This window comes from Sus scrofa, chromosome 6 (genome assembly GCF_000003025.6).
Source record: "Sus scrofa isolate TJ Tabasco breed Duroc chromosome 6, Sscrofa11.1, whole genome shotgun sequence".
NCBI lineage: Eukaryota > Metazoa > Chordata > Mammalia > Artiodactyla > Suidae > Sus > Sus scrofa.
Window position 1 is genome coordinate 86,785,613 of NC_010448.4, and position 14,939 is coordinate 86,800,551.

Consider the following 14,939-nt stretch of genomic DNA (forward strand, 5'->3'; position numbering starts at 1 on the left):
CCCTTGCTGAGCCCTGGTCACTGTAAGCCATTGTCTAATTTCTCCAGCCCCAGGTGAACGTGGAACAGCTCTGAGAAAACTGCATGTTGTTAAGGACTGGGCAGTTTTCTGCACACAGTAGGGCTGCAGAAAGCAGCACCAATGTCTGATGGATGCGCTCCTGGTGGTGGCAGCCCAAGCTGATGGGAGCCCAGGAGCTGAGAAGTCTTTCCCTGAAAAATAAAATGCATCTGAACCCTCCTCCTCCTGCTTTCTCTCTCTGGAGTGGGAAGAGGAAGCCTGCCCCGGAGCTTCATTTTCCATCCATCTGTAAACTGAGCAGCGGCTGTTGGCACCAGCACCACCCTCGTCTCTGTTCCGCCCTGTTCTGCTCCCCCTATCCTTACTCAGAACCATCCCCGAACTCTGTCTGGCCCCTGGCCTGCTGCTGGGGGTCGCTTCCTCCCATATTGGGGAAGTGAGGGCCCAGGAATTCCTTTTTTGTTATCTGCTTGTTGTCACCGATCTCAGGGGCAGAGGAGCCCTGCCCCAGAGGAAAGCCATCTCTCAAGTCATTTCTCATGACCCTGCCTCCCTCGGCAGAGGTGTGTGCAAGGGCCCGGCTCTCCATGGGGTCCTGCCTCTCAACCTCACTCTCTTTTCTCCAGACTGTCCACTTGACTGGCCCAAGCCTTCTCTAGTTACAAGCTGCCCAAACCTCTCCCATCCTTGGCCTGAAAACAGATCCCCTTGAGCTCTCCTGGCACTCAAGCTGTTTCTTTCCTAACTATCAGCAATGAGTTTTTTTTTTTTTTTTCAGGGGTGGGGGGGGTCCACATCCATGACATATGGAAGTTCCCAGGCTACGGGTGGAATCGGAGCTACAGCTGCCCGCCTACACCGTAGCCACGGCACTCCAGGATCTGACACATCTGCGACCTACACTGCTGCTTGTAGCAATGCCAGATCCTTAACCCACAGAGCAAGGCCAGGGATCAAGTCACATCCTCATGGATACTAATCAGGTTCTTAACCTGCTGAACCACAACGGGAACTCCAGCAGCAAGTATTTTAATTTTTTTATAATTTTTTTCCTTCCTTCCTTCCTTCCTTCCTTCCTTCCTTCCTTCCTTCCTTCTTTCCTTCCTTCCTTCCTTCCTTCCTTCCTTCTTTCCTTCTTTCTTTCTTTCTTTCTTTCTTTCTTTCTTTCTTTCTTTCTTTCTTTCTTTCTTTCTTTCTTTCTTTCTTTCTGTCTTTCTTTTTGCTTTTTAGGGCCACTAGTGTGACCTGTGGAAGTTCCCAGGCTAGGAGCCAAAACAGAGCTGCTGCTGCCAGCCTATGCCACAGCCACAGAAATGCCAGAACTGAGCTGTGTCTGGGACCTACACCACAGCTCATGGGAATGCCAGATCCTTAACCCACTGAGTGAGGCCAGGGATCAAACCAGTGTGCTCATGGATACTAGTCGGGTTTGTTACCACTGAGCCATGATGGGAACTCCAGCAGTGGGTGTTTTTAAACAGCATCCTCCCTCCTAACCCATCTGCACTAGTCCAGCTGCCTAGATGAGCCATGCCTCAGACCCACTCTTGCTGAAAACTCCTAGACCTTCTTCAAGGGCCACTCAGATGTCACCTGTTCTAAAATGGTGCAGCAGATGCCCATGTCCCCTGGCCCATCCTGAGTCATCCTTCAGCCGTGAGCTTCTCCCAGCACACCGACAGCCTCCTGCCTCCAATGGCTGCTCCCCTCTTCTTTGCCTGTGGGCCTTCTCTGACACCACGACATCCAAGTTCAGGGGACCTGACATGTCCCCAGAGTGCCCCTTGCACTATGGAGATGAGAGGCTGCGGACAAGGACCCCAACCTCCTGCCAGCCACCAAGAGGACAGTTCTGCAGTGTCTCCCTGTGGCTCCGCAGAGGTCCCCAGAGGGACTGAGTCCTGGGGGCGCACAGAGGTAACCGCTCAGTGATGCGCTGGCTTCTCTCCCTTCCGTGCTTCATTCTTTACCCTCTCACTTGGGCACCCTGAAATCACCACCCAGCTAACTACCAAACCCTGAGTGCTCATCTTGGGTATGCTTTGGGGCACCAAATCTAAAGCTGATGTCTTCCTCCCCTCTCCCTCCCCGGGGGCATTAGCTACTCTGATGTCTATTAAGATGTGTCTTATGAGAGAGCCTCCCTCCTGTCCAAACCAAAGGTTTGTCCCTGTCACTCAACAAAGAGGTGGTGGTCAGTATAGGCTTCCTGAGTGAGTGAGAATGTGAGTGAATGAAGGAAGGAGCAAACTGTTGTATCTCGAGGGCATCTAAGCTGGGCATCTACTGCAGAGATCGATGCCAGCACGCCTGGTGCTGCCAGAGTCAGCCTTCTCCCAACACACCCAAAGTTCTGTCACAGTTCACCCCCCCACCCCTGGCCCGAGGCCTTTACTGTGCCGATCCATTCCACCTTCCATCACATAGTCAGGTCCCTGCAACCTGGACAGCCCCCTGCTGGGAGAAGTCCTCAGACTCAGCAGGAAGTTGCAGCTCCAGTTAAATAAAGGTTAAAGAATAGAGTGAAATGCTCTTATAATATAATTCAATGCCACCTCCCAGAAAATGTCACTCTGGAGAGATAGATTTGTTCCAGCTGGACTCCAGGGCTTGTTCAGAAGCATTCGGACAACTGCCTGTTCACAGCTGATGAGAGCAGCCCTAGGAAACGGTAATTTCGACACATCAATTTATTGAGCCCACACGAGTGGGTCAGGGTTTCCAGCAGGAGGAATTAAATCATTGTTGGGTAACTGAAATGGCTGCAGCCAAGCTGAGATCAGCTGAATTGCAAAAACCACATCTGGCTTTGATGTCTTTTTGGTGGGAGGGGACGAGATGCTCTAAGCACATCCAGAATCCCCGGGGACTCAGGCTCATCACCTTGGTCCAGGGCAAGAATATTCTCTAGATGAGAAAACTGAGACCACACACGTGGAATCAATGACAGACCTGGGACCCTTAGACTGAATCCAGACAACTCCTGCCCCATCTGTGGTTTCTCTGAAGATCAGGCTAAGTGGAAATTAGGCTGAAAAGGCCAACAAGTGAACACACAAAACCTGGACCTGTGTAGACGGTTACCCCTAGGGACTGAAAATCCAGGGCCCTGAAATCTGGTGCTGGCCACTTTGCCAAGTCACTTTCCTTCTTGGTCTCTTTTCTCATCTGCACAAGGAGGTCAATGATTTCTAAGGTTTCTTTCACGTCCAAAAATATGTCGCTCTGGCCTCAGTTTCCTGTCTTCCAAGTGGGCATGATATTCTACTTCCCCAAATGCTTGAGGAGTATACGAGCTCCAGAAAGTTCTTGGCACAGTTGTGTGAAATAAACCCAGACAGAATGCCAAGCCTCATACATCGGCAGCAAGGTGATGCTTAGTGTAGAGTCGAGGTCACCTCCGAGACGCTGGCAGGAGTAAAGGGGAGCATAATATGTTAGTTCCCCGACAAGACGGTCTAGAGCCAGGGCAAGAGTCTCAGGCTGGGCTATGGTGCTTAGAGTCCCTGGAATGCTCCCTATAAGAAAGGGAGACCTTCCCCATTACAGTGAGTTAGATGGAAGCAAAGATTTCAGGTTGTTCATCCGAGAGAGACTGGGAGTTCTGGGCTGTGGGCAAAAAGGAGGGTTGGTGGGTGGGCAGGGAGACAGGGAGGTGGGGCAGGACAGGGACATGACAGCCTCCCTTCTGTGGTGCTGTATGCCAAAAGTATGGGCTCTGGGAATAGCAGCACCTGAAATTAAATGCTAGATCCATCACTCATTAGTTAAATGACTGAGGGAAACTCACGAGTTTTTTTTTTTTTTTTTTTGGTCCTTTTAGGGGCACACCCATGGCATATGGAAGTTCCCAGGCTAGGGGGCTAATCAGAGCTGCAGCTGCCGGCCTACGCCAGAGCCACAGCAATGGCAGATCCTTAATCCACTGAGTGAGGCCAGAGATCGAACTTTCATCCTCATGGATACTAGTCAGGTTCTTAACCCACTGAGCCACAGTGGGATCTCCTCACTCAACCTTTCTAATACTCAGTTTTTATATCCATAAAATAGGGTATGAAACTGGCACCTCTCTCACAAGGATGATGCTGGCAGAGTCCTTAATACCATCCCTGGTCCAGATCATTTCTAGCAGTGGCAGCAATAACAGCAGCAAGAGTTGCTGCAAATCTACAAAGATATGTGTTCTTTGAGGAAGGGATGCAAAATCCATCCCACTGATTGTGGCAACAGGAGGAGAAAGGGCTGTGTGCTTGGGGAGGAGAAGATGGGTTGGCAAAAGCTGAGTGAAACCTGGATCCAGATCATGCAAATAAAGAAGTGTAGTGAACAACTTTTGATTATGTTAATGATAGCAGGAATTATTCAGATTAGTCTAACAGTAATTATATCAGTGGGAAGAACAGTTATGAATCCATGTTCTAATGGTGGCTATAATGAGTATTGTAATAAGAAGCTGAAGGCAAATTTCATCTAGTAGATCAGTCAAGAGGAGACTTAAATGGAGAATTACAAGTGAATCATTGTCCTGTGCACAACTGCAAAACAATGGGTGCAAATGTTAAAGTGATGGGAGAGGGGAATTCACCGGCTCAGCCTGCCTGTGAATAACTACCCAGTCAGGCAAATATGCAATATAATGTGAGGCTGAGAAATAAGATGATGTTTCTAAAATTCCACAGAGGGTGAGCAGTGCAGCTCAGATCCAAATTCACTTCTGTCTGAATTCCGGGAGTTTTCTTGTGATGCAGTGGGTTAAAGATCCGGTGTTGTCACTCCAGGGTATGGGTCACTGCCATGGTGCAGGTTCAATCCCTGACTCAGGAATTTCCACATGCTGTGGGCCTGGCCAAAAATAAGAATTAAAAATCAAATTCCAGAGTTCCCGTCGTGGCGCAGTGGTTAACGAATCCGACTAGGAACCATGAGGTTGCAGGTTCAGTCCCTGCCCTTGCTCAGTGGGTTAACGATCTGGCGTTGCCGTGAGCCGTGATGTAGGTTGCAGACGCGGCTCGGATCCCGCGTTGCTGTGGCTCTGGCGTAGGCCGGTGGCTACAGCTCCGATTCAACCCCTAGCCTGGGAACCTCCATATGCCGTGGGAGCGGCCCAAGAAATAGCAACAACAACAACAAAAAGACAAAAGATAAAAAAAAAAAAAAAGAAAAAATCAAATTCCATTCCCCTTTCAGAACTGACCATCTTTGAGCCCATGCCTGTTCCTGACTTTCCTTGTTCAGAAGCACTGGATACCAGAATGGCTCAGGGCAGAGGGAAGTGGACTAAGAATGGGGGAGGGGGTTCCCTACAAAGCTGAATATATCACCAGGAACTATAGTTTGCAAAGCTATAAGGCAGGATTATGTATAAAATGGGGGAAAACCCACATACATTGTCATATTGTAAAATTCTTATATTATGGAAAGGACTCTTAGAAATTATAAAGTGCAGACCCTCATTCTAAAGATTATAAAAACCAAGGAACAAGTGGCATGTCGTGGCAAGGAGTCAAGGGCTAGACCCATATTTTTCTGAACTTAGCTCACTGCTTTTCCCATTCTTTGAATATTTGTAAATATGTAGTAGTCTAGATAACAGGCTGAATAGATGTAGTGAGTTGGACTGGAGGTCCTGCAATGGCTTGGGCTTCTCTCTTGTCTTGACACCATTAGTCAGAAGATACCAGGCTATCCTTCCTGGATGTATAATGCAGATATCTTCCAGCTCTTGTTCCTTGGGGCCATTTCTGTCCATGGTACTGAAACAAGATCAGCATTTCAACGGGTAACCTCACCATAAATTCCCTATTTCTCCCACCTCGTGAGGAATGAATGGAGAAGAGAGGAACTGAGTACTAGCAAGGGTTGAGGAGTGAATTTTTTTTTGTCAGTTCCATTACATTATAATTTAGAGGTAATAAAAATGGGCACATTTTAAATGTACAGGTCAATAAATTTTGACACACCTATATAAATATTGATTACACTATCCTAACCAAGATATGGAAAGTTCTCCCATGACCCTTACCCATCAATCTTTTTCTACTTTGTTCTGCCCAGTATTGTATGATATGATGAGTCAGCACAGGAACAAAGGGTGATGGAAACTTGGAAGGGAACATGAAGATCAGAGGAGTCTTCCTGGGAAGAATGAACTTTAACCCATTGGAAGTAGGTGTGTGTTAGGCAAAGAAATGGTGGAGAAGAGAACTCCAAGTCTGTATTTTGGGTTGATATCATTTATGTGTCTAAATATTTTTTCACTTCATGGCTTTGGAGGAGAATACCTCTCTGGAATCACATCTCACTTAGATGATATCTATAAGCCACCCAGGTTCACAGCTTTATCTATGAAAAAAGCAGCCAGCATTTCTTTCTAAGCACCATGATTTTATTCTTCAGTGGCTACACCAGTGAGGAAAAGAGCAAAAGCAACTCTATCTACCCTCCACCTGAGGACAGGAGGGATTAAGCTGGTCTGCTGAAAAGTAGAGTAAGTCACATTTGCCACCATAGACTCTTAAAAGGCTTTTAGAAGAAGACCTGGAGTGGTTTCTGAGAAATTTAGGAGGAGGTTGTAGATACATAAGTACACACATACATATACCAGAACATACACATAAAAGCACACTACTCATACAAAAATGTGTATTCCCAATGCCCCTCCCCCAGATGTACGTATGTATGTACAACCCTCATCTCACACCAAGTGAATAAACAGGTAGAGCATTTCATAATGTGGTCCAGCTCTCTCAACTCCATGAACTGATATCTCCAGGTAGGAGTAAACCACAGCAACTCTGTAAGGTCATCAATTGTGAGTTTGGACAGCCACTTATACTTAGGGTCCCTTACGTTCATTACCTGTAAAATACAGGTGGCAGTGGAAGTGGGTCAGGGTAGGGATTGGATTGGTTGATTCTCTAAGTCCTTCCCAGGTCTCACACAGTAAGGATTACGACATCCTTACTTGTAAAGAGGATAATAATAGAATCTGCCTTGGTGTGTTATGTGTAAAATGCTTAGTGCAAAGTATGATCCGTCTTTTTAATCTTAGCCCCTCTAACATATGAATTTTAATATCTCACTGTGGATTTAAAATGCATTTTCCTAACGACTACTGTTTTTGCGCCTGTTTTTAGTGTGCTTATTTGGCATCCGCTTTGATGAGGTATTTTCAAAAATTTTTTTGCCTTTCTAAAAACTGGGTTGTTTGTTCTTTTACGCTGAAGTTTGAGAGTTCTTTATATATTATGGATACATGTCTTTTAGCGTACATATGATTTGCAAATATTTACTTTCAGTCTGTGGCTTATCTTTTCATTCTCTTTAAAGGTATCTTTCAAAGGGGAGAATTTTTTTTTATTTTGATGAAGTCTGATTTATCAGTTTGTTCCTTTATAAGCTGTGCTTTTGATGTTATATCTAAGAAATCTTTGCCTAGGCCAACATTATACATTTTTTTTTCTCTATGCTCTTCTGAAGCTTTATAGTGTTAGGTTTTATACTTAAAATGGATCAAAGTTTTATCTCTTTTTTTTTTTTTTACGCATGGATATCCAATTGTCCCAGAACCATTTGTTGGAACTATCACTTTTCAACAGAATTGTCAAAACTCAATTGTCTGTATATGTGTAGGTATATTTCTAGACTCTGTTCCATTCCATTGATCTATATGTCATTCTTGATGCCAATGTCACACTGTCTTGATTATTATAAGTTTATAATAGGCCTTGAGATCAGGTACTCTTAATTCTCCAACTTTGCTTTTCTCTCTTAAAGTTGTTTTGAGCATTCCAGGTCTTTTCATTTATATATGGATGTTAGTATCAATTTGTTAATATTTGCAAAAAAGATTCTGGGCTTCTGATTGGGATTGCATTGAGTCAATAGGACAATTAGAGAAAAAAACGTGGTGTTTTGTTGTTTTCAGTGTATAGGACTTGCACATCTTTTATCAGATCCATCCGTAAGAATCTCATATTTTCATGATATTGGAAATGGTGTTATTTTCCTCATTTTTATTTCTGATTATTTGTTGCTAGCATATAGAAATATACCTGATACTTGCATATTGATCCTATATCCTGTAACCTTGATAAACTCCCTTATTAGTTTTAATATCTTTTTTATACTGCAAATTCCATCAGGTTTTCTACATAAATGATCATATTGCATGTACATAAACACAGTTTTGTTTCTTACCTTAGTGATTTTTTTTTTCTTGTATGAGTTCACTGTCCAGAACTTTCTAGTACAATACCAAATGGAAGCAGTAAGAGCGAACATCTGCCTTCTTCCCAATGTTAGGGGTAGAACATTGTCTACCACCATAAATGAATGTTCTATAGGGGTTTTGTAGATGCCTGTTATTAGGTTGAAAAAGCTATTCCTAGTTTACAAGAATTTTTATCAGGAATGAAGGTAGGATTTTATCAAATGCTTTTTATAAATCTTTTAGGATAATAATATAGCTTATTTCTCTTTTTTTCGAGTTTTCATTGTAACTTCTCCTCTTAATACAATGAATTACATTGACTTTCAAATGCTAAACCAACTCTTCACTGCTAGCACAAGTCCCTTGTAGCCATAATGTATTATCCTCTTCATACATTGCTGGATTTTACTTATTACAATTTTATTGAGAAATTTTACATTTAAATTCATAATACATGTTGGTTGTAGTTTTCTTTTTTTTTTTTTTTTTTGTGTGTGTTTTTCGTTGTTGTTGTTGTTGTTGCTATTTCTTGGGCCGCGCCCGCGGCATATGGAGGTTCCCAGGCTAGGGGTCGAATCGGAGCTGTAGCCACCGGCCTACGCCAGAGCCACAGCAACGCGGGATCCGAGCCGCGTCTGCAACCTACACCACAGCTCACGGCAACGCCGGATCGTTAACCCACTGAGCAAGGCCAGGGACCGAACCCGCAACCTCATGGTTCCTAGTCGGATTGGTTAACCACTGCGCCACGACGGGAACTCCTTTTTTTTTTTTTTTTTTTTTGGGTTGTAGTTTTCTTATTATGTCTTTATCAGGTTTTGGTATGGAAGAAATGCTGACCACAAATAATGGGTTGGGAACTAGTTATGCATCTCCATTTGGGGGAAAACTTTATATAGAAGTCATACTATTTCTTTCTTAAATGATTAGTAGAATTCACCAGTGAATCCATCTGATGAACCTGGATTTTTCTTTTGGGAAAGCTTTTTAACTTCCAAATGTATTTAATAGATTTATGACTATTCATGTTATATACTTCTTCCAGAGTCAGCTTTGGTTTATGTCTTTCAAGCAATTCATTCATTTCTTCTAAGCTGTTAAACTTAATGGCACAAAGTTCATAATATTCCCTTATTATCCCTTTGATGTCTGTAGAATCTGCACTAATGTTATCTCTTTCACTTTTGATATTTGTTATTTGTGTCTTTTTTCCCCTGTACAGTCTGGCTAGAGGTTTATCAGTTTTTCTGATCTCTTCAAAGAACTAGCTCCTGTTTTATTGGTTTTCTTCTTTTATTTTTCAGTTATTTATTTCATTGATTTCACTCTGATCTTAACCATTTCCTTTCTTTTGTTTACTCAGGGTTTCAATTGATCTTTTCCCCTATTTCATAAGATTGACTCTGAGATCATTGATTTGAGACATTCTTTCTTTTCTATTATAGGCCATTAGTGCTAAGACAAAGTTTTTAATTACTAATCTAGTGGCATCTCACAAATTTCAATATGTTATGTTTAATTTTCACTCAATTCAAAGTACTTCCGAATTGTCTTTTGATTTCTTCTTTGACCTATGGGCTATTTAGAAATGTGTTACTTTGTTTCCAAATGGAGATTTCCTAGAGATTTTTCACAGTTATTAATTTCTAATTCAATTCTATATTGTAGTCCATGAGCATACTTGTATTGCTTGAATCCTTTTAAACTCATTGAGACATTTTTATGGTCTAGACTATGATCTATCTTGGTAAATGATCCACATGCATTTGAAAGAATGTGTATTCCGCTGTTAGGTCAAATTGATTGATTGTATTGCTCAAATCTTCTAAATTCTTACTGATTTTCTGTGCATTTTTCTATCAATTTCAAAAGAGGGATATTGAATTCTTTTACTCTATTTTTGAATTTATGTATCTCCCTTGTTCCTCCAGTTTTTGTTTCATGTATTTTGAAGTTCTGTTAGTTTCACAAACATTTAGGATTGTGTATGTCCTAATGAACTGACTTCTTTGTCATTATGAAATTATCTTCTCTATCCCTAGTAATAGTATTTTCTCTATTATGCTTTGATACTAATATAGCCACTTTAGCTTTTTCTTTTTCTTTTTAAGGCTGCACCTGTGGCATATGGTTGTTCCCAGGTCAGGAGCTGAATTGGAGCTGGAGCTGCAGCCCACGCCACAACCATGGCAACACTGGATCCAGGTTGCATCTGAGACCTACACTGTAGCTTGTGGCAACACCACAGGGATCAAAACTCATCCTCACAGAGACAATATTAGGTCCTTAACCCACTGAGCCACAATGGGAACTCCTAGCTTTCTTTTGATTAATGCTTACACCTTTTCCAGTCTTTTATTTTTTAACCTATATGCCTTTATACTTAAAGTGTTTTTCTTGTATAAATGGCATGTAGTTGTCTCTTTCCTTATTATCCAATCTGATGACCTCTGCCTTTTAATTGATGTGTTTAGCTTATTGACAAACTGGGTTGCTATGGTTACTATGAGTCTTAAGATATATGGAAAGTTTTTTGTTTTTTTGGTCTTTTTTTTAGGGCTGCATCAGTGGCATATGGAGATTCCAAGGCTAGGGATCGAATCAGAGCTGTAGCCCCCGGCCTATGCCATAGCCACAGCAATGCCACATCTGAGCCATGTCTTCAACCTACACCACAGCTCACGGCAACACTTGATCCTTAAACCACTGAGCGAGGCCAGCTACCGAACCTGTGTCCTCGTGGATACGAGTTAGATTCATTTCCACTGAACCACGAGGGGAACTCTGATATATGCAAAAATAACTATTGGTTAACTCTTCCCTCAACCCCACCTCCTCAGCCACCTCTGTCGCACCTCGTTTAATCATTTACAATGGACTCCTCATCACGTCCCCCCTCGCAGCCCTTATTATAATTTATAATATCATATAAATAATATAATGCAATGTAATATAATATACTATATAATTTCCTGTTTGTTGCCGACTTCCCCAGCTAGTAACTACAAATACCAGAATTTAAAACGCTAGTGAATGAATTAATGAATGAGTGATTTCCCATCCTGTGATGACGCTTCTTAACCTCCCAGCCCTCTCAAGATCAATGTACCCCAACCCAGGCTCTCACTCCCTGCACTCTGCTGCCTCCAAGCTGCTCTCAAGAGAGGATCCCCAGTCTGAGAAAGGCTGGAGACAGACCTGAGGTGGCAAGCCCAGTCCTCTCGCAGCGGATCCACCCACAGTGGGTCTCCCAGCCCTGCCTTCTCTGCTCTTGACTCTGAATACAGACACGTGTCCTCTCCCTCTACACACTCCAAGGTGTGATCCGCGCTGCCAAGCAAAACAGAGCAGTGGCTCTGCGCTGGCCCCCGCTGATTCACTCCGCCCTTTGAGTCTGAACCCTGGCAGGGGCCATTTGACCATTGTCCTCTCCTCTGTCCCTGACACACATATCAATAAGCAAACTAAGGAGAGAGTCCTAGAGCTTGACTGCCCGGGTCAGCTGGAAAGTAAATGGTTGAGCTTCAGGTCTCATTTTTCTGGCCCTCTATCTGTACTAGACGTTCTGTGTGAATTGACGCCTCCACCAGGCAGTGGGTGCTCAGTCTTCCCGCTGCTCTGGCACAGGGCTGAGGCTCCTGGGATGGACAGAGTAAGAGCAGACGGTTTACGTCAGCCTCACGCATGGCCCTGGCCTTAGGAGGTTAGAGCAGGAAGGTACGGCTCCCACACTGATTGGGCAAGAGCCCCATTGACCCCTGCTCTGTGCTGCGCTTGCCCTGGGCTCTGGGGCTATAGGACTGGCCTGAACATCACCTCTTCCCTTGGGATGCTCAGCCCAGGGGCTGGGGGATGAATCACACACAGAAACCCTGAGTGGAGGCGTGTATGTGACGGCACTGGGCGCCCTAGTCAGGCAGCGGGCTGGTTTAGAACCCAGTCATCTGACCAGGGCTTGCAATCTAGGAGGCAGCCAGGTGTGAGGGAACAGAGGATGTTTTCTGGGGAAAGATTTTGACTTCTAAGTACTGTACATGGAAGTGGAATCAAAAAGAAAGGGGGAGTTCCTGTCATGGCTCAATGGAAAGAATCTGACTAGGAACCATGAGGTTGCAGGTTCGCTCCCTGGTCTTGATCAATGGGTTAAGGATCCGGTGTTGCCATGAGTTGTGGTGTAGGTCGCAGATGCAGCTCTGTTCTGGCATTACTGTGGCTGTGGTGTAGACCGGCAGCTGTAGCTCCAATTAGACCCCTAGCCTGGGAACCTCCACATGCTTTGAGTGCAGCCCTAAAAAGCAAAAAAATAAAAAGAAAGGGGACTTGCCCATCCCCACCACACCCCACCCCAGGTCCAGACACCCCTGGCTGCTTCTTTTCTAGCTCTATCCAATTCAGTCCTCTAGAAATGCGGACAGTTAGGGACGTTTCACTCGAAAGTAACAATGGACAGGCTAACAAATGTGGGAATTTCCAAAAGGAAAACCCATACATTTGGAAAAGGTAGGTGCACCCAGGCTCCATTTCTCTGAACTCTCTGACACGCTCTCCTTGTGTTGCCTTCATCACGGGCCCCTTGCGCCCTCACTCCCAGGATCCAGAAGAAAACATTGAGTCTCTTCTGGGAGAGGGGAAGATCCTCTTTCCAGAAACCTCAGCATGCATCTCACCTTTCATTGGCCTGAGCTGGGTCATGTGCCTGTCCCTGAACCAATCACGTACCAGCAAGATCAGGGCCAAGGGCTTCAGCCATTTAGGCCCCACCCTGCAGCTGACAGGGAGTCCTGCATGCCATGTGACTGAGATTTGGCCAAGACAACTCTCCCTGGGAGAATCTGAGGGGCTTGGTGGGAGGAGGGGAGATGGAAGCTGGGAATATCAAGAACTGTGACAGATGAGTAATAACATCCGGTCAATGAGATGGCTTCCCTGTTGCTCTAGCCCCGTCTCCCATGTCCTGGCTTGTGTCCATGCCCGTTGAGGGACATGAAGTCCCCTGTTCCCCACCACCTTGGCTCACGACTCCATCCCTTCTCCCTGGCTGGCCCCCCAGCTGAGGTTCTCTTCTTCCATGACCTGTTAGATTCCTCGTGTGACCTTGAGCAACACATAATTGGGTCTTCGTGGATCCCCAGTGCATATACTCACTGTGATCACATCACTTTCAACACTATTACTGTTAGGTTTCCATGTCTGCCCTCCCTAAATAGGTACAGACACACACAGACACACACAGACACACAGACACACACAGACAGACACACACACACACACACACACACACACACACACACACAGAGCTAATGAGTTCCTTGAAAGTATGGACTGAGTCTTAATTAATTTCTCTATTTCCAGCTTCTAGCCACTGCCTGGTTTAGAGAAGGGGCTCCGTAAATATTTGTTGAGTGAATGAATATAAGTTATTTTTGTTGAATACCTCTTGCTGTGTAGGCATTTGCATTTTTACAAAGGACAAAACTGCCAGCCAAAGAAATGCCGCTCTGGTGGTAGAATTTCAGGCACCAGTGAGCTGGGCCTGGAAGCTTCTTCTATTGTTTAGTGCCTGAGGGAGGAAGAGGCTGTCACAGCAGGTGGAATCTTCCATTCATTGCTTTCCAGAGCAAAATTAGGAAAACAATCACATTGTCTCTTGAAAAATATGAATGTGTCATGGAAACAAATGTGTTTCCCTTTGGCTTTCTGGAAGAGGAAGCTTCTCGATGCCTGTCAGCTTTCTCCGTGCTGGTTTCAGCCAACAGAATGCTCCTTCCCAACATGCCTGTGGGTTGTGAGAGTGATGCCCAGGCTGACTGTCATCTCAGCGCCCTGACCTCCCAGCCACCTGTCATCACAGCCCTGGGCAGGTGGGAGGACCTGACGTCATCAGGGAGTGGAAGGAGCCGCAGTCTGCCACTCAGATATCTTCCTGTGAAGCCCGCCAGCCTGGCTGCTTCTCCCGTCCTCATCACTGGGCCCTTCCCTGGGCCTCTGGGCCCCTCCTGGGTCCTCTGGCTGAGGCCCCCTCCCCATGCCCCAGCTCTATACACTGACAGCCGCTCTGGCCTCCATCACGTCCTCCTCCAGCCTGCCCTCCACTCTGGCCCCAAGGGATCCTCCACGGCACAAAACTGTCAGGACTCTTCTGCTGGAAACCCTCCCCTGACTCCACAATATCCTCGAGCCATGGTCTAAACTCCTTGGTTCTGCCCCAGCCGCAGAGAAGCCATTAACCAGGCACACACCAGACAAGTACCTGCCCCTGCTTTTGCGCTTCCCCGGATGCCTTTCCCTCCCTATCAGCCTGGCGACCTCTTACTCATGCCTCAAAACCCAGCCCCAACACCCCTGTCTCTGTGATCCTTACTGTAAAGCCAATCCTCCCCACCCTTATGTCTTCACCAATGGGCCTATTTCTATCTCCGCACATGGCCCCCTGGGTTTCCCTCTGCTGAACTTGATCCTCCCAAGGCCAACCTGTCTTCTCAGCATCTGAAAACAGGTGTGTCAATATGGGTTTATGGAGGAAATGGACCAATGAATAAATAAAATCGTTGCCTCAAAACCCCTTCCTTGCTACTGTTACAACAGTGGCAGCAACAGTAACTGCATCTCTCATCTCTAGCGTTTCCTCCAGGCACAGGGCTCCAGGCTCCATGGTTGGCGCCTTGCCTGCATTAGCTCTGACAATCTCACCACCCCCATGTGAGCT